Here is a 20136-nt window from a genome sequence, read left to right on the forward strand (position 1 = left end):
AGCCCCCTTCCTCAAAAGATATTTATGTATGTGCAATCAGAAGTCTTTAATATTTCCTTTTCAAATTATAACATAATAAATTTAGTTATCCATGAGTATCAACATATAAACAGGGGGTCTAATAGCTGCACGACAGACTCACCGTCCCAGAGTGTCCCTCGTCTTGAGACCCAACATTGCAATACTTCTGCCTCCTCTCAGCCTCAGGGCTCCTGTGGTCTGGTGTGGTGACTTGTCCTCCAGCCAAGTCACGCCATAGTTCCTTTACAGGGTATCAATGTCCCACGTCAGTATCCCACGACACTAGTTATCAATATGACGTTTTGCCCCTCTAGGGCTCCTCTTCAAGCCCACTCTTCTTTCAGAGTAGGGGGCTCCCAGACTCTTTCCCAGCAAAACTCAAACCTGAAACGGAACCAGACACCACTTCAGCCACTCTGCCCATCCCGGGCCTCAGCTTGCAGTCCCTCTGGGTTCTCCCCAGCTCCCCGCACCTCTCCTGGAGCACCACCCCACAGGACTGCCTGCCTGTGGCCTTTTCCCTTTATCAGTGCCCACCACAGGAACTCAGTCCACTCCAGAAGCTTTTCAGTGCCTCTCCCAACTTTGGCCCATTGCCAGAGCTCCCTTGTTGGGAGAGGATCCCAAGGCCTATTCTCTCCCTGGGCCTCCTGTATCCGAGGTGTCTTAGAACCATAGGACTGGAAGGGACCTCAAGAGGTCATCTAGTACAGTCCCCTGCACTCATGGCAGGACTAAGTATAATCTAGGACCATCCCTGACAGGTGTTTGTCTAACCTGCTCTTAAAAATCTCCAATGATGGAGCTCTCACAACCTCCCTAGGCACTTAAAAACTTCCTGTCAGGGTGGTTCCTAATATCCAACCTAAACCTCTCTTGCTGCAATTTAAGCCAATTGCTTCTTGGCCTATCCTCAGAGGTTAAGGAGAACAATTTTTCTCCCTCCTCCTTGTAACAACCTTTTATGTACTTGAAAACTAGTATCTTGTCCCCTCTCAGTCTTCTCTTTTCCAGACTAAACAAACCCAATTTTTTTCCAATCTTCCCTCATAGGTCATGTTTTCTAGACCTTTAATCATTTTTGTTGCTCTTCTCTGGACATTCTCCAATTTGTCCACATCTTTCCTGAAATGTGGCACCCAGAACTGGACACAATACTCCAGTTGAGGCCTAATCAGCACGGAGTAGAGTGGAAAAATTACTTCTCGTGTCTTGCTTACAACACTCTTGCTAATACATCCTAGAATGATGTTTGCTATTTTTGCAACAATGATACACTGTTGACTCATGTTTAGCTTGTGATCCATTAAGACCCCCAGATCCCTTTCTGCAATACTCCTTCCTAGGCAGTCATTTCCCATTTCATATGTATGCAACTGATTGTTCCTTCCTAAGTGGAGTACTTTCATTTATCCATATTGAATTTCATGCTATTTACTTGAGACCATTTCTCCAGTTTGTCCAGATCATGTTTAATACTAATCCTATCCTCCAAAGCACTTGCAACCCCTCCCAGCTTGGTATTGTCCACAAACTTCATAAGTGTACTCTCTATGCCATATCTAAATTGTTGAAGATATTGAACAGAACCAGACCCAGAACTGATTGCTGCGGGACCCCATTCAATATGCCCTTCCAGCTTGCCTGTGAATCACTGACAACTACTCTCTGGGAATGGTTTTCTAATCAGTTATGCACTCACCTTATAGTAGCTCCATCTAGGCTGTATTTCTCTAATTCAGGGGTCGGCAACCTCTGGCACGCGGCTCTCCAGGGTAAGCACCCTGGCGGGCCGGGCCAGTTTCTTTACCTGACGCGTCCACAGGTTTGGCCGATAGCGGCTCCCACTGGCCGCGGTTCACCATCCCAGGCCAATGGGGGCTGCGGGAAGCGGCACGGGTCGAGGGATGTGCTGGCCGCGGCTTCCCGCCACCCCCATTGGCCTGGGACGGCGAACCGCAGCCAGTGGGAGCCGCAATCGGCCGAACCTGCCGATGTGGCAGGTAAACAAACTGGCCCGGCCCGCCAGGGTGCTTACCCTGGCGAGCCGCGTGCCAGAGGTTGCCGACCCCTGCTCTAGTTTGTTTATGAGACAGTCATGCAAGACAGTATCAAAAGCCTTACTAAAGTCAAGATACATCACATCTACTGCTTCCTCCCTATCCACAAGGCTTGTTACCCTGTCAAAAAAGCTATTAAGTTGGTTTGACATGATTTGTTCTTGACAAATCCATCCTGACTGTTACTTTATCACCTTATTATCTTCTAGGTGTTTGAAAACTGATTGCTTAATTATTTGCTCCATAATCTTTCTGGGTACCGAAGTTAAGCTGACTGGTCTGTAATTCTCTAGGTTGTCCTTATTTCTCTTTTTATAGATTGGCACTATATTTTCCACCACTGTGCTGAGTTGCTCCCTATACGAAGAAGGTCTAGCTAGGTCTGCTAAGGAATTGTACCTAATATTCCCTCCAGGTGCCCTTAGGTGGGCTAACTGAGCCTTCAGGCTCCCATTAACCTTTTTGTTGCCAGTGTGGCATGTACGCATCCCATCACAAGCTGATGCAGTTTTAACTGCAGTCTGAGAAAACAAAACTTCAGCACTTTTGTGTAATAAATATCGGTTATTGTGATATTTTGTGTAATAAATATCAGTTATTGTGGATCATACACTGTATTTGCACTGGGGAGATATTATGTTTCAATTCACTAAGCCTTTGTTGAATGAATGAGTTACAATTTTATCTGCTGTAGGGTTTATTTTTAAATATATACGATAATTATTGTACACAGGTCTTGGGATGTTGAGATTTTTTCCTTGCTCAAGAACATAGCTCGCGTTCCACACTAAACTGTGCTGGGAAGCCTCTGCACCACTCAAGGCTGTCTCCATTCGGAAACAGGAGGAGCAATAAAAGCTTTGCAATACATTTCATTCTGTTGTACTCTATATAGGTTCTTATACATTATTAAAATTGTGCAGAGTGGACCTTATTCTGCTTTGGCTTATACAAGGTCTCAACATTCAGCAACAACTCTAGCTAATACTTAACCTCTGTACCCAGCAGAATTAACCAGGGGAAGGCACAAAACTTAGATCATTTCTAAAACACACACTAAATTCACTGCAGCAAGAACAGAAAATGGTTTGCAATATTTTGGCTGGGGTCCTTATTAATAGCAGCCTAGCCAGGCGAGGCATATAGATATAGATCTTTATTATTTATAACACAAGCTTTACTAAAATGCTTCTGCCACATTGTGGTAAAAGTCATCCCTCACGATTACAGTGGTCTCAGAGTTAAATTTCATGGCTGTTGTATTGACAATGAGGATTTTGGCAGGAAGGCTGTGTAAAGGAAAATAAAGATGGTCAATGTTTAGAGATTCTACTGGACAGAATCTCAATCCATCTCCCAGTCTTAATGAACTAGAACCTTTGTAAAGGTTTAGATAGGTCAGCATACACCTTCCTAATTAATCAACAAGCCCCAGGGATTGCTGGATCAGTAAGATTATCCGGGCAAAACCTGCACCCAGCTGATAGAACAGAGACCCCACTAGGTCCCACATAAATGCTCTCCCCAAAACTGAAGGATTTTTAAAGGATTCCCAAGTCACTGCATTTAGAGACGCAAGAGGCCTTGGTCGTAAGCAGCTGGAGATCTTGATAGAGGGGATGTGCAGGAAGTCAGCTTGTAGTCCAATGCCATGATTAAGCGGGGTATATTTAGAAGCAAGGGCTAGTGTTAGGGAGAAGGAAAGGAAAAGACTCTAATTGTTTCAGAATTTCTACTAAGTACCAGCCTTCAGGAAATACATTTAAACCAAAGCGACTCTCTCCAAATGAAGTGAGGTCTTCTTCATGGATCAGTGAACCTAAATTGCCAAATCATCATCCCTAACTACCTTTTCTGTTTTGAGCATATAGAGGATAACATATCCCTTTCAATTTTGCTCCCTCTCATTAGGTCACTATCATATTTTCTACATCTGTCCTTGTCCAATAAGTTACTAGCATTTTGCCTAACAATAGCTTTTCCTTACCTTATCACTTCTGACGAAGGATTCATCAGGAGAACATTGCTTACTTTCTGTTTTTAGTGTGCATTGAATACAGCTCTTTTGTTCCAGAGTGATCTAATAAGACGGGTGGAGGTGCAGAGTAATCTGACCGTGAAAACACAGCCTGGAGTTTGATGGCATTTGGCCACTGTCATCAAAACGCTTGTGGTCAAAATGTAAATCTTGTGTCGCTTGCTACTTTTTTCCTACAATATTTTCCATGCCAAGAAATCACATTAGTCACAGGTCCCTTGCACTTGCTGGTTTTAAAAATGGAATCCTCTGAATCAACAAAATACAAAGCGCTATGTGACAGTATGAATAATATAGAGCACTAAGTAAAAGTATTCTGTATCAGAAACAAAAGTTCTGCTGATCTGTTTAATTATATGTGCATTAGCAAAGTATTCAGTTACTTTCTCCAGAGTCCTTTCTACTCTCAGATGTTTGCGGCCCATTCTTGGAAGCCGTGGATGCAGATCAGAGAGTAGAATTTGTTAGTGATCCCTTGGTCATGCCACTAACTCCATGCAAGTGGTCAAAATCCTCTGTTTGTGACATTACATTCAGTACTACAAAATGAAGGATGATGTCACAAATATACAATAATGATCACTTTGGGCTGGTGCTATGCTAAGTAGTGAACTTCAAAACATTCAGCAGCTGGTTTTCAGTCCCAGCACATGAAGCAGAGCCTAACCTTCTTAGGTCCCTCTTCTCCCTCCCTGCGACCCCCACCATCCCCTTCTCTGCTCTCCTTCCAAAACAGATAGATTTTTCTCTCCGCTTTACTCCCTTTTCCTAGCCAGCACTCCCCTTCAGGAGCCTTCAGTGTCTTTCTTCAGTATACTCATGCAGCATCCTTTGTGCTAATAGATTTGCATGTGAAGTTAAGCTCTGTATGCACAGGGAAACCCTACACTGTTTTGAATAATAATGCTTGCTCCACCCTTTAGAGTGTTCTAATCCGATTTGCAGATCACTTCTGGGATAAGGCATTATGATATATCATTCAAGAGCTTACAGGGAACAAGAACTCTTAGTCAGTGCCAAAACAAATGTATATAGAATACAGCAGGCACTATACCTGTTCAGCCCCAAATGGGTTTCCACCAGTTCCCAAGTGTCTCCCTAGTCTTTATGATGACAAATAACATTATCCTGGAAACTGGGCAAGGACATCATTGATTCTGCACCTGGAATGATACATGATCTGCATACTGAGAGAGTGAAATGATGTGAGATTCCTCAAAAACTCACCTCATTATGCAGCGGTGCACTAATAGCCTTTTGTGTGCGTCCGTCTCTTGGGACAGATGGAAAGCCAGCAGTCTCATAAAATCTGGTGAATTGCTTGCTAGTCATGCTGAGGTTCTCATATAAAATGAAAATAGTCGTCCATTTTAATGACAACTACATTGCATAACTGATGTGGGGAGAAATGGGCGAGACTGGTTAATGCCACTACTGTTCATTTTTGTGATTTGAAATTCTTTCATTGCCTGCATGATACATGTCACTCTTACCATAGTAAACAATGCCTCACTTCTCTGTGACAGCATTAACCCCCTTTAAACCATTGAAATTATTCCCAAAAATGTGAGTTTACCTAGTCTCTAGGTCGTGTGCTTCTGCAAAGTCTAGAAAAAGAGCCTAGTTCAATGAATAAAACATACACCATTCCATTTCCTTCTATTACGCTCATGTTCAAGGGCATAGTGTGTGGGTGCTGGTGGACTGTGATATATAGCAGATCAGACTAGATGATCTAGTGGTGCCTTCTGGCCTTAATCTCTATTACTCTATAGCAACCTTTTCAGATAAGGAAGTACTGTTTAAAAAAAAAAAACCTGATTCTCTATAATAATTGTTTAATTAGATGTTGTTTGTGCATGTAGATTTCTGAATAAATCTACACAGCTTTGTTTGAAACCTCCCTATGCAAGGCTATTTGATATGCCCTATACGACATCCTAATCCCATTTTGGTAACTGCCCATGTTCATAAGTATAGGCAAAGGAGTTCTGCTTCTGGTAGACCCACCATGCACAAACAAATCCCATGAGTAAACACAAATCTCCCCTGAAAAGTTCTGACAGGCTCCCAAGGGACCATGTGTGTCTTCATCGCTTTCAAGCTTTCCAATAATAACTTTAAAATAAAGTAATTGGCAAGTGGTGATTGCATTTTATTCTAACACAGGCCACACTCAGAGCTGGTGCAGCTGCACTGAAATTAACGGAGTTAAGGCAGAGGTGAATTTGGCCCTCTATATCTAGAAAGGAGGAAATCGATGCAGTCTGCTAGTCTGAAGAATTCACTGAACTATCACATGCTTTGGTTTTTGCTTCCACAAAGAATTTCATGGCTGTGTCAGACTTGAACTATCATGTTCCTCCTAGGGTTCACAGTTTGTAAAAAGCTTGTCCCATAGCCATAGGCATACATGCAAGTGTAGGTGGATAAATTAATCAAAACATAAGCCAACCAAACACATTTTTGTGAGCATGAAGCTAAGCCTAAGAGTGTATGCCAGCAAAAACATATTAACCGGTTTTCTAACAATAGGCCTTCTCCATCACATCCAAAACACCACAGTTCTACAAATAGTACTCAACTCCAAACATGCCCTTCAGATATTAGAGGTTTTAAAAAAAGGCAAGACCACGTGTACTATTCATTATAAATCTAGAGACAATGAAGAAGCAGTTGGCGTATAGCTGTCCCCATAGACGAAACACTAGTTTGAACTCTCTCAACAACAAAGTAAATACTTAGCCCTGAGGAGTTTTTGCAGGCCAAATGAGAATTGAGATCAAGGTGGGTTGCACAGGGTATAAATCAGTTCAGAATTAACTCCTATATACCATACAAAATCCCTGCTGTTCTTTAGCACCAGTTGTCTCCAATATGGCCCTTGGTCTCCTTTTAATAGTTTGCTCAGGAAAGAGCCACGTTTGAGTTGAAGGAATAAAATAACCTCCTTGTCTCTCATGTAGTTCATCCCTGTACGATACTGCAAAACTACCCCTTACAGAAGGGGTCGGCAACATTTAGCACGCGGCTCGCCAGGGTAAGCACCCTGGCGGGCCGGGCCAGTTTTATTTACCTGCTGACACGGCAGGTTCAGCCGATCGCGGCCCCCACTGGCCGTGGTTCGCCGTCCCAGGCCAATGGGGGCGGCGGGAAGCCGCGGCCAGCACATCCCTCGCCATGCCGCTTCCCGCCACCCCCATTGGCCTGGGACGGCGAACCACGGCCAGTGGGGGCCGCGATCGGCCGAACCTGCCGCGTCAGCAGGTAAATAAACTGGACCGGCCCACCAGGGTGCTTACCCTGGCGAGCTGCGTGCCAAACGTTGCCGACCCCTGCCTTACAGGCTTCTCATCCATCTAAAATAGATCAGAAGTGCCTGTCACCATGGTATCTGAGGGCCTGATCCAAACCCCATTGAAATCAATGAAAAAACTCCCATTGGTTTCAAAGGTTTACGCCCCAAGTGTCCTCATCCCTGGCTCAGGAACTTTAATTCCTCTCTTCCCCTTCCCTCATAGTCTCAAACATTCCCCAGCAATCCAAATGAGAGAGATTGCAATTTAAACATATACATGTGCTTACTTGGCTGCCACACATTAACTTGCTCTAAGAATTGAGATAACTTTAGTAGGTTGCAGTTCATGGCTGACCACTTGGAGGTGGGGATGGGGGTGAGACAGGGGAGGGAGGGCAATCTTGGTGGTGCTTGTTGCTGAGCATTCATTCCCATTGCCAAATCCTTTCATCTGAGTCAAGGACTGTCAGCAAAATTGGATGTTTGCTTAAGATCACAGTTTATGGTATATCTGTGCTCCTCAGTGTGGCAGCTACACAGTGACTGGCTGGGAAAGAAAGGGGAATGGACTCTCTGGGAAGACAGACATGAGCAAAAGTCAGTCAGTCTGAGATGGACAATCACAGAATGACACAAAATGTCCTCATTTGGGCTTGATGAGATGGCATTGCTTGATGCTGTGCTACTCAGAGCAAATTCTCTCATTTGACTTTGAGCGTCTCATTCAAAATCAAACCAAAAGGCAAAGGGCCCCGTTTACTATCCCTCTCCATTCACTGTTGTTTTATCCTATTCTTTGCCTATGTGGCTAAAATATTTTGGGCCCACTCTTGATGTAGGTTAAACTCCTAATCAATTCAATGAGAGTTCTTTGGACCAGGAATGCAGGAGGATTAGACCCTTCGACTAAATATGGCCTCAGGATTTGTCTTGCCATTTTAGATCTATGGGGCGGGAGGGTGGGGGGGACGACCACATAACAGTTTATACCAGGGGTCGGCAACGTTTGGCACGCGGCTCGCCAGGGTAAGCACCCTGGCGGGCCGGACCAGTTTATTTACCTGCTGACGCGGCAGGTTCGGCCGATCGCGGCCCCCACTGGCCGCGGTTCGCCGTCCTGGGGCAATGGGGGCGGCGGGAAGCGGCGCGGGCGAGTGATGTGCTGGCCGCGGCTTCCCGCCGCCCCCATTGGCCCGGGACGGCGAACCGTGGCCAGTGGGGGCCGCGATCGGCCGAACCTGCCGCGTCAGCAGGTAAATAAACTGGCCCGGCCCGCTAGGGTGCTTACCCTGGCGAGCCGTGTGCCAAGCGTTGCCAACCCCTGGTTTATACCTACAGTAATGGGGCTACTTCTGAAGAACATTTTTTTCCTGTGTGAAAAGGATCACACAAAATATCAATCCAATTTCATTTAAAAAATTCCCAGGAGAGAGGAAGAAAAGAGACCTTTATGAGCCTCTTGTAAGAGCTTTTTTTTTTTCCCCCCTCCTGGCTTATCTCCCTTACTCTGAAAGTACTCATTTACATACAGACCTTGCGAACTCTTTCATTGGGCTTTGCTAAATTCATTCCACATTGGTGTGGATGGCTCATTCTACCTTGTTTTGTTTTGCCCCCTCAACTGTTTTCTCCAGTTCTTTAGTCCAAGACTCAGCAAATCAGGTCCAGAATGCACACAGAGGACTCCCATTCTGTACTGTCATTTGGATTTTTGCTGTAGTTCTGGCTGCTGCTACCAACCTATCTTTAGTATTTTTTATCTGTCCAGTTGCTTGGTGCTTTTTTTGACATTTCATTAGAGCCAGCTGGAAAACCGACAAAAATTGAAACGTTGATGAAAAACCCAATAATCAACACTTCCCCTCCCCTATTCCCCTATCAGCTCTATATTTTAGACAATAGTTGTAGTAAGACCAGATGTCGTACTTCTGTTTGTTTGATCTACTTTCCAGCAGGCCTATATATGTTTTGCGTGTCCTGGGATAAGAAAGCAAATATCCTTCTTGTGGTCTGACTTTATGAACATAAAGCCTGTGACTATATCTGATAAGCAATAAATCTTCACCATGCACAGCACATGATTGCAAACGCTTACAGCTCCTTCTTAACCAAATTTCTTCGGATGTGAAAAAACACCAGTCCTGACTGAAGACTCAGTCCATGGAAAGCCTGAAGTTTTAAATGCAATTGTTTGAGTTCTAAGTAGAAAGACATTTCTAAATAATATTTGAATGTACAAAAACAGTGTTCTGTTCCGTTAATTCAGAAATATAAGGATTTTTTTGAAGTTCCCAGGAATCATCTAAGGGATAAAACAGGCCTGGAAAATTTCAGCCCATAAATTTCTTCTGAAAAATTATACAAGCACCAGTGTATTGCCTCCTCAACCATAATTATACATGGCCCTTGCTTGTTGGGACCCAGAATTGAGTGAATATGATGCAGAGGACACTGCAAAAGCAGCAATGTTGTGTGACCAGATTTTTAGAGGAATTATGGTTAGGATATTTAGGTACCGATGTATACCACCGTAGCACTATCTTTCTTATAAAGATCCAAGTAAAGACATGCTTGTTTAGGATCTCTGAGAATCTGTGATGCTACAATACACCTCTACCCCGATATAACGCTGTCCTCGGGAGCCAAAAAATCTTACTGCGTTATAGGTGAAACCTATATGCGTTATATCGAACTTTCTTTGATCCACCAGAGTGCGCAGCCCTGCCCCCCCGGAGCGCTGCTTTATCGTGTTATATCCGAATTCATGTTATTTCAGGTCGCGTTATATCGGGGTAGAGGTGTAGTTTTTAGATAGTCACAAACATTCCACAATGCTTGGTTACCCAAAGAGATCACTTCTGTGATCTGTAAACCAGGAGGTGAAAATGACATTCCAAAATAAAATGATACAATGAAGGAAAGCACCATGTCACCGTTGAGATCAGCACATTAATCTAATAAGCACAAAGTGACAGACCATTGTCATAAAAGAAAGGCCAAAACAGGTCACTTCCTACAAATGCTTTAACTTCTGTATATTGCTTAGAACATTTGTTAAGTGTTTTAATAATTTTTTTTATATAAAAAACAATGTTTATCCCATTTGGAATATCAGAAAATGATGGTTTTGTAAAGTTATGAATGTCCCAAGACTCTCATGTCACATAAGATATCATGGATCCCTACCAAAAAAAAGTGTTATTAGAGTTTAAAAAACTACCCAGTTAGCATTTTGCACTGAACTAAATGTACTGCCTCAGCTATTGCTACATGTTAAGCCCAAGGAAATGAAGTAGCTCATTTTTACGGTTTTAGATATAGTTCTCTAACAGAAGCTACAGTAAAGGTAACAATGCTCTTTTATTATAGTACTGTGCTGCCTCTCTTTTTAATTAGATTTGTTAGTCTTTCACCAGGAAATGTTGTCTAATGATTAGATCAAGGGACTAGGAGACCAGAGCCTGTTATTCTATGGCTAGTTCTGATACTGATTCGTTGTGAGAACGTTTCCAAGTCATTGAACCTGTAAGTGCTTTGATTCCCCAATCTGTAAGAGGTACATAATGCATGCTGTATCTACTGTACTGTTCAGGAGCTTGAGGAGGCTTTTTTAGTTCATTTCTGCAAAGTGCTTTGGGGTCCCTGAATGAAAGGTGTTTTCAAAGTGCAAAGTATTACTAGGATTGTTTTCATTTAGTAAGGTTTTATCCCTTTAAGTGCTGCAGTTAAGGTCTCTTCATTACATAAATAGGACGTGCACTCACCTTAGAAAGAAAAAGATAATTTATTCACCCTATGTTGTTTAGTGGTTACCTTGCTGTATTATTTATTGCCAGTTATTCTATTCATGAGCCTTTACCCTTCGAAGTTCATAGATATAATATTAGATGACAAAGTGAGAACTTTTTAGTGCAGATTCTATATGGAAATACATACGATTACTGTACAGATAGATATCGGGTCAGAATCAGCTCTCAGTTACATGGGTATAAATCCAATAATTTAACCGAGTTCAGTAGTTACTCTGGATTTACATCGGTGTAACAGAGCAAAATCGGGTCCAGTATTTTTGAGCAACATTTCAGTTTACATGTATTGACCACTATATAGTTACAGGTCCAATGCCAAGTCAATGGGAGTCCTTCCATTGAGATCAGTGAGCGGGGGCTTGGGCACTACATCAATGAAATGCCTGCACTATACGTATCTGGTAGTTTCAATGCAGTTTAAGTATTCTTACTACAATGCTGGCAAACATTTCTATTATCACCTTCAGTAACTTATAGTAATATTTTGTGTGATGGGAAGGTTTAATTTTTCTGTAGTTCATCATACAAGAGCTCAAACTGGTTGAAATATTCTTAGGTATATATTTGATTGTGTTTTTTATACCTAAAATTCTAAATTTTTGGAAAAGAACAGCCATTTTTATAAATATCTTTCAGGTTCTCATTAAAAAACTGGGGGGGGGGGGAGGAAACCTACAATTTTTAGGTTGTCAACAACCAAAAAAAAAAAATTGGTTTCTGGTTTATCAACAATAACCCAGAAAATTCCACAAAAAACATTGAGGAAAAAAAGACAAAAAAAAAGTTGTCTTCAATTTAAATTTTGTATTGACAAAATCTTTTTTAAGAGCTGCTAGAGCTGATCAGAAAATTTCTGTTGCGAGTCTGATTCATGTTTGTTGTTTTTAGTCAAATTTCTTTCATGGGATATTTATCATTATTTTCCAGTTGGGCTAGAGATATTGTTTTAAAGGAATCTTCATTCCAAAAAAATCAAAATGATTCTCTGCATAAGATCATTGTGAGATATTTCGGCCTCCCTGGCCAGGGCAATAAAAATTGTATCAACTGTGACTGCTTAGTCATTTATTTAATCAACCATACATTAGATTTGGCTTACTGGTTTAACCAGGACAGAGCTATAGAACAGTGCACTTGAGAGCCTAGATATGCATCTTTTATTTTTGACTAAACTAACTTCACGTAAGCATTATATTAACTTTAAAGAATGGGAGGAAAACAGATGAGAGCTGGACAGGGACTGCAAAACTTTTCTGAAGCAACCACCACTGAAACAGGACATTTTAAAGCCAATATTGCAGAACTACTTGCAGAAAGCAAATTTCTAATTAGTACAGTATTTACCTGCATTTGCACCAAAAATTTGATTCTAAAGAATTATACTCTTCCAATTAGGAAAAGAAACCATACCATGTGACATATGTATCTCAAAAGCAGCTTGAATATCAAAATATTTCCGTGAACTCTTGTTACATGATTTGCCCATTACTTTGGGGCATGCTCATTTATTCGGGTTACTCTTCTGGGGAAGGGGATTCTGTAATTCTATCAATGTACTGCTTGTGTCACTTGTGTTTTCATATGGAGCTCTACTTCTCCCTTCTGCAAGTCCCCTCCCAATGGAGCTATCCTGCAGGACCTAGGGTCCCTAGGGCTGGGTTTCTCCAGCCCCAGAACCAGATGAACACCCACACCCACACATACATTAACAGAGCAAGTCTGAGCGGACCGGGTCAATCAGCACTGTCAAGCTGACCCCTTATATGTCTCTGGACTCACTGGTCTGGATGAAGCAGCACTTTCAAGCTGACTCTCCTTATATGCCCCTGGGCTCCATGGACTGGGTCAAGCAGCACTTTCAAGCTGTTATCCTTATGCGTCCCAGATTCAGCACGTCCCTATCCCCACTCTCACAACACAATTGTACTGGCAGTAACCTACTTGATGAGCAAACCCCACAGTATTTTGGGCGCTGCAGGGATCTTTAGCTTAGGTAAAAGAAGCGTTGCTGTAGAGTGAATGGGGGAAACACAAAAGAGTAAAGTTCAGCAAGAGAGAGAGAAGCAACCAAGTTAACGATAACAGTTATTTATTGAATACTAGTGATAACTACACAAGGAGGGCTACACCAACATAACATACATTATTAAAGGTTAATACCTAAGATAGAAAGGAAAACAGAGAGAGAGAGAGAGAGAGAAGGGGATCTCACCCACTCCATGGGGCTTGAACTGGTCGGGGTTCCAAGGTGATGGTGGTAGCTCAGGCTCCTGAGTGCTGGAGACAGGCAGAGACCCCAGCACGATCAGTCAGAAGCTGGAGTTCCAGTGGAACTGATGCATAGTGTGGATCTAAGCATCAGAACACTGACTAGAGGGTGAATAGGGATTTTTGTAGAGAAAATACAATTGTTCAAGGGAGAACAATAGATTTGTTTATAGGTAAGCTGATGACTCAAGGGTTTTCTTTAGACTAGACAATAGGAGCTGATCACTCTTGGCTATGGGTGGTGTTTTCTTCCAGGGAGCTCACAATGCAACTAGGCTGCTTCAGTATTTGGATATCAATTAAGGATTCATTACTAGAATTGGTCTGATAATTGCTGAGCTGGGTGTGTGCAGACATAGGTTCATTAGCATCTGGAGCAGAGATTCCCATGATGCAGTGCTTCCCTGCTTTTTCTGGTCCCAGAATTCAGTGTGGTTCTCTGTTCTCCATTCTGTATGTAAATTGAGATGTCTTCCTGTCCCATCTTTCATGCAGATGAGGCTAGGGGAGTTGTCTTTGCTCTCCATTCTGTATGCTAATGGAGATGTCTTAATCTTGTCACCCTTGTCAGGAGGGGTCTAGGTGTGTCTCCCAATGCCCTTCACTGCTCTCTGCAGGGTTTTTTCCTCTGATGGGTTTTGGTTTAAACAGAAGCTGGGGGGGGGGGGGGGGGGAGGAGGGTGTCTTTCATGAGTCAGGCTGAATACTGCACCCTGGTTCCCCAAGAACACAGAGGTGTCTGGTATCACTCTCCACTTATACTTTGCAGGCGGAGAATTATTTGCTGAAATTATCCAGCACAATTTCAAATAATGAATACATTTGAGAAAATCATGATCTGCTCAAAGAAGATTTATGAGCAGAGAGAGAAGCTCGGTTAATTGAATAAACTAATTGTGAATTTTTCCCCCTGCTCTCTTCAGGGCATATTTAAGGTCCTTGCTTAAAATAAATGGGGTTTAAGCTATTGGTACAAGTAGTCAGACAAAAGCTAGCCTGAGCCTATGGTCTCAGATCTGATGAAAGGAACAGCTTGGGAAGGAACTGTCTCGTCATAGCTCATCCTTTATTATCCTCTTGTTCTGGAAGGATGATAGGAGGAGGGAGTAATTTACTGCAACATTTACATGGATGCAGCTTACTCCTGCTTCTCCTGGCCCCACCAGGCCCCAAAGCCAGGCCAACTACTCCTGGCAGTGGATGGGGACGGATTGGATGGACTCCTCTGCCCTATGCACTGCCACTCTCTTGCTGACACAGCAAGTATCTGGAGAGCGGAGTGCACTCCACCCCTGAGCCACACTCAAGATACAGATAGGCTGAGCAAGAGGGCATCTGCGGAGGCTTACTCCCCTACTTACATGGGTATAATCTAGCCCTGCATTTTTAGCTGCTTGCTTCTGGCCACTCCAACATGCTGTACCATGTTGCATGGGGCATACTTTCCCTTGCTCAGCTTCAACAACTCCTCCCTCCTGCTACTATCTCTGGGGTTTGTTGAATGAAATAGTGCACTACCTAGCCTTTCTTCAGGAGTCCAACATCTGCAGAACTTGATCCTCATGCCCTTACCCAGTTACTTCTGAAGGACCTCTAAAGCTAGGATAGGGGCGAGGGCTACTATACTTGAACATGAGTGGTTCCATCCCCAACTTCAGGGAAAGGAGCTCTGGTTCACCAGAAGGGGAGGATTTTTTGCTGAAGGAGATGTTCACAGACTAGCCAGGAATGAGTATCTCTTTGCAGACTCCAGCTGTGCTATGGCGCCAAGCATCGCTCATAACTATACCATACAAAGGAACTGCAGAGTAGACAGTGACACTTCTGATTGAAATGATGAAAGCTGCCAAGGAGAAAAGAGGAAGTATTTTTGCAAGGAGTCCCGGGGTTTTGTTTTCACTATATGTTTGACTTGAAAGATACACCAAAGGGCGGGTACTAGCTTAACTGGAGAAATTGTTTTACAGAGGAAGGAGCCGGAGCTGCAGTTCTGAAGCAAGTCAAGAGACAGCAAAACTATTTCATTTGGGGACATAGAGTCTGTTAGCCAGCAGCCAGCACAAGTGAAATCATTTTAAACTTGGGAGAACATGGAAAGAGGGATCTGCTGAGTGAAGTGAAACATTTTGTATTATAACCAAACTGTACATCCGTTTAAGAGGTTCAGTCTGATACGTAGGTGACAGAGGATCTAAATCAGATGCAGTGCTTTGGGATATTCACCACTTATTAAAAATATTACTGTGCTCTGCACTATGTCTGGGGTTATTACTGTAAACTACAGCAATATTCCCAACCCCCTCTGGCCCAGGGATGTTCCTTGCTTTTTCTTCTTGTATGTGTTCTGTGTTAATGATTGACATATTGTATGAGGCCCAAATGGTGAAGGCCCCATATTTCCTCGCAGGGAGCTCTGTGCCAGCTTGATAAATCTTTAGAAGGATCAGGACAGTGCAGCAGGCCCAGAGCTCATACAATAGATAAACCCATCCACTCAGACTTCTCTGGATGCAGGTCTTCAATTTCCATGCCCACAGAACACCACAACATTGACATAGCCAAGGTACTGATTATCTGTTCAGATTAAATTATTCTCTCTCTAGCAACTGCTCTTTAAAGAGTAGGATGTTCAGAAAAGAGACCACCACTCTGCAGGGTTGCTGGAACAATTGGTACAGTAAGGGTACTGAGAGCCATGGAACCAAACTGTAAATCAGGGGTCGGCAACCTTTCAGAAGTGGTGTGCCAAGTCTTCATTGATTCCCTCTACTTTAAGGTTTCGCATGCTAGTGTGGAAGCAGAGCAGACACCAGTAATACATTTTAATGTTTTTAGAAGGTCTCTTTCTATAAGTATATAATATATAACTAAACTATTGTTGTAGGTAAAGTAAATAAGGTTTTTAAAATGTTTAAGAAGCTTCATTTAAAATTAAATTAAAATGCAGAGCGCCCGGACCGGTGGCCAGGACCCGGGCAGTGTGAGTGCCACTGAAAATCAGCTTGCATGCCACCTTTGGCATACGTGCCACCTTTGGCATGCATGCCATAGGTTGCCTACCCCTGCTGTAAACCATGTATATAATAGAAACCATTTCAAGCCAGGGGGTGCAGCAGCCCCCCCAGCACCCTTAGTGCCAGCACCTATGCCTCTCTGGACAGCATATTTCTAAGGTTAATTGAAAGGAAAGGTATCCTTAGCAAGGTGTTCTCTGGTAGATACAGGCCAGAGCCTCAAAGTTTGGATCCATATCTGAATTTCCCAGTGGCTGGCATTGGACAGGTGGTTTTGGTTCAGAAGCATCTCTCTTGGATATTCTCCTGTAAAAAGCAAAACAAACTAACAGGAGTGAATTCTTCTCCTTTAGGTAAGATAGGAATAATGTGAAAGACAAGGTTCTCTCCTCTCCTTGTACTCTAATGAAGATGCTGGCCACTTAAGATAACACTTTCTGAGAGCATCTTTGTAAATATGTCAGTTCTAGTGAAGTTAATAGCAATTTAAGCTTGCAGTGTAGTGTTTCAGTCTTCTCAACTAGCCATTACAACACAGCAATGAACAACAAGATAATTACTGTACTATGGCTGGAACAGAATGATGAAAAGCACCATTCCCTTCATTCCTAGGGAGAAAACAGGCTGCTGCAAGGACAGATTTCAGACTGTTATTCTCTTTCCTGAGGATGGGGGTGGAGGAGGCTTTTTCACAAGTATTTCCCAAAGCTACAGTCAATCCTAACTGACATTAACAAGCTGTTTTCAGATTGACCATCCATAGTTCAGATTAAGGGTTGACAGATACAGTTAAGTGGTCACCATGACTTTGAGAATCAAAATCCCCCCAGGATCCTTTACATTTTGCAGTGTAAGGTTTCTCAATTGCAAACAAAATCAATTACTTCCTAGATGTGCATCCTAAATATACTTTAGCAATGAGCATTTGATGTTAAAGAAGCTACAATCGTTTTGCCCAGCAGTTTCCTACACATTCACATAGGATGAGGAATGCAGTGTGTGTAGCTCATGTACAAAGATGCAGAATAAAGGAACAGGAAAAAACAAACATATCACTATGACATAAAGGTCCTAAAACACGTCGTTCCAACCATGCTACAGCACTACAGAACAATAACTGCCTAATACTGAAGAGTAACTTTGGAATACGTCTAACTACCTTACCTCCCAAAATATTGGCTTAATAGAACATTCAGCTAATTGTGTGGTGTCTACTTTTCTATCACTAATAATTGCTTTTCTTTTGATATACCTACTGACAGTTGATAAGAGGTAATGGGAAGCAATTTACATGTAATTTCAAGTTCTCCAACTATTTGAATGTTAACTTTCCCTGACAGTCCTTTGTACTGTAGAAGTGAAAATTCAGAAGGAAAATTTGGCAACTTTGCTACATGATACAAACTTCTCAATCTGATATGAAAGTCAGGTCTAAAGTTAGCTAGTAATAACGTGATTTAAATATTTTTCTAGAGAACAGCTTCAGAAACATCAACTCTATACTTTGTACAATTTAAGAATAAAAAGACAGAGGGGACTGAAGTTTGGTTTTAAACTTTTCCAAATACAGGGAACTGAAGCAATACCTAAAGATTTCTCTGAGCTGGCTCATTTGTTCCTGTGTTGTACTCAGAGCTGGTTGAAACATTTCACGTGAAACATTTTTTCATTCAAAAGATGGGGTTTTGTGTAAGTCAATATTTTCCCTGTGAAAATACTGATTTCAGCAGAATTTACTGTCGGGAAAATCAAAACATTTCATTTCATCGAGTCAGAACATTTTGTTTCAGGTTGGGTTGACGTTAATCTTTGCATGTGCCCGAACTGTCGTATTGCCTCAAACCCCCATTCACTCCTATGGGCTGTGCTTCCTTGCCAGACTACATCGCCTGTAATGCACAGAGCTTCCCCTTGTGTCTAAGCAGTTGCTCCCATGATGAACTGAGGCAGCTCAGGTGGATGCAGAGTAATATCAGCTGAACAAAACCAAATGGGAAGTTTTGATTCATAAATGTTGAAAAGTTCTTAGAACATTGTTTTGATACTGTTCATAACAGAAATTTTTTTCTTTCATGAAAAGTTTTGATATTTCATATATTTTTCTGATTTGGATGAAAATGAACGTCAAAATTTCAGAATTTCCTATGGGATAAAAGTACTATATACCTAGATAGCATTCATCACCATGTATTTTTGACAGGTTTCCATGCCCCATTTAAGGCTTATATCCCACCCTCCGTCCCCGTTTCCGTTGGCGTCAAAGTTTGGCACCGTCGCCCTTTTTTTAAAAAAAAAATTGATGGTTTTTTTTATGTTTGAATAGGGGGGATGTTGCGTGCTTGTGCTTTGATACATTTTCTTGTTTGTTTAGAGAAAGGTTGAAATAGAGTGAGAGAGCATAAAAAATTTAAAAAAAGCTTTGGTAAGGTTTAGAGGAAAAAAGGAAAGAAAGGTTGTTTGGTGAGGGTGAGTAAAGGCCTAGTTTGGCATTTTATTAAAGACTACAAAGAGATAACTTTAAAAATTTGTTTTTAAAGGGTTAATTTGAAAGAATAGAGGCGAGTTATTAAAGAAAAGAGATTTTTGGTGAGGTTTAGTAAGGAGAGATGATTTTAAAGGACTAGTTTGGTATGTTATTAAAGAATAAAAAAATTGAAATAAATGTAAAAGGTGTATTAAACATCAGGGTCGGTTAAGAAAGGAGCATTTAAAAAGAGTTAAATAAAAGAGAAACATATAAAGGAAACTGTTTAGTAAGTACATGGTAAAAATATAAAGGTTGGTTAAGAAAGAAACATTTAAAATGTTAAATATAAGGGTAGGTTAAGAAAAGAGTATTTAAAAACATTAAATAATATTGAAAAATAGGTTTAAAAAGAACACACATGGCGAAAAAAGGACATTTACTAAAGCAGAGACTGTTTAGTAAGCACATGGTAAAAAATATAAAGGCAGGTTAAGAAAGAAACATTTAAACCAGGGATCGGCAACCTTTGGTACGCGGCCCGTCAGGGAAAGCCGCTGGCGGGCCAGGCCAGTTTGTTTACCTGCAGCGTTCGCAGATTCGGCCGATCGCAGCTCCCACTGGTCACGGTTCGCCGTTCCAGACCAATGGGGGCTGCGGGAAGCGGCGTGGGCCAAGGGAGGCCCATTGGCCTGGAACGGCAAACCGTGGCAATTGGGAGTTGTGATCGGCCAAACCTGTGGATGCTGCAGGTAAACAAACCAGCCCGGCCCGCCAGTGGCTTTCCCTGATGGACCACATGCTAAAGGTTGCCAATACCTGATTTAAACTATTAAATATAAGGGTAGGTTAAGAAAAAAGCATTTAAAAATATTAAATAAGATTGAAAAATAGATTTAAAAAGAACACACATGGCAAAAAAAGGGCATTTACTAAAGCAGAAACTGTTTAGTAAGCACATGGTAAAAAGTATAAAGGGAGGTTAATAGTAAAGCATTTAACCTATTAAATACAAGGATAGGTTAAGAAAAGAGCATTTAATAAGAGTTAAATAAAAGAGAAACATATAAAGATAGGTTAAAAGAGAGAACAGGGCAAGAAAAGGGAAAAGAAAGCCCCTTTGCAAAGGGCAAATATAGACAGCACGTGGTCGAGTCAGAGAGA

This window comes from Emys orbicularis, chromosome 14, assembly GCF_028017835.1.
Source record: "Emys orbicularis isolate rEmyOrb1 chromosome 14, rEmyOrb1.hap1, whole genome shotgun sequence".
Classification (NCBI taxonomy): Eukaryota; Metazoa; Chordata; order Testudines; family Emydidae; genus Emys; species Emys orbicularis.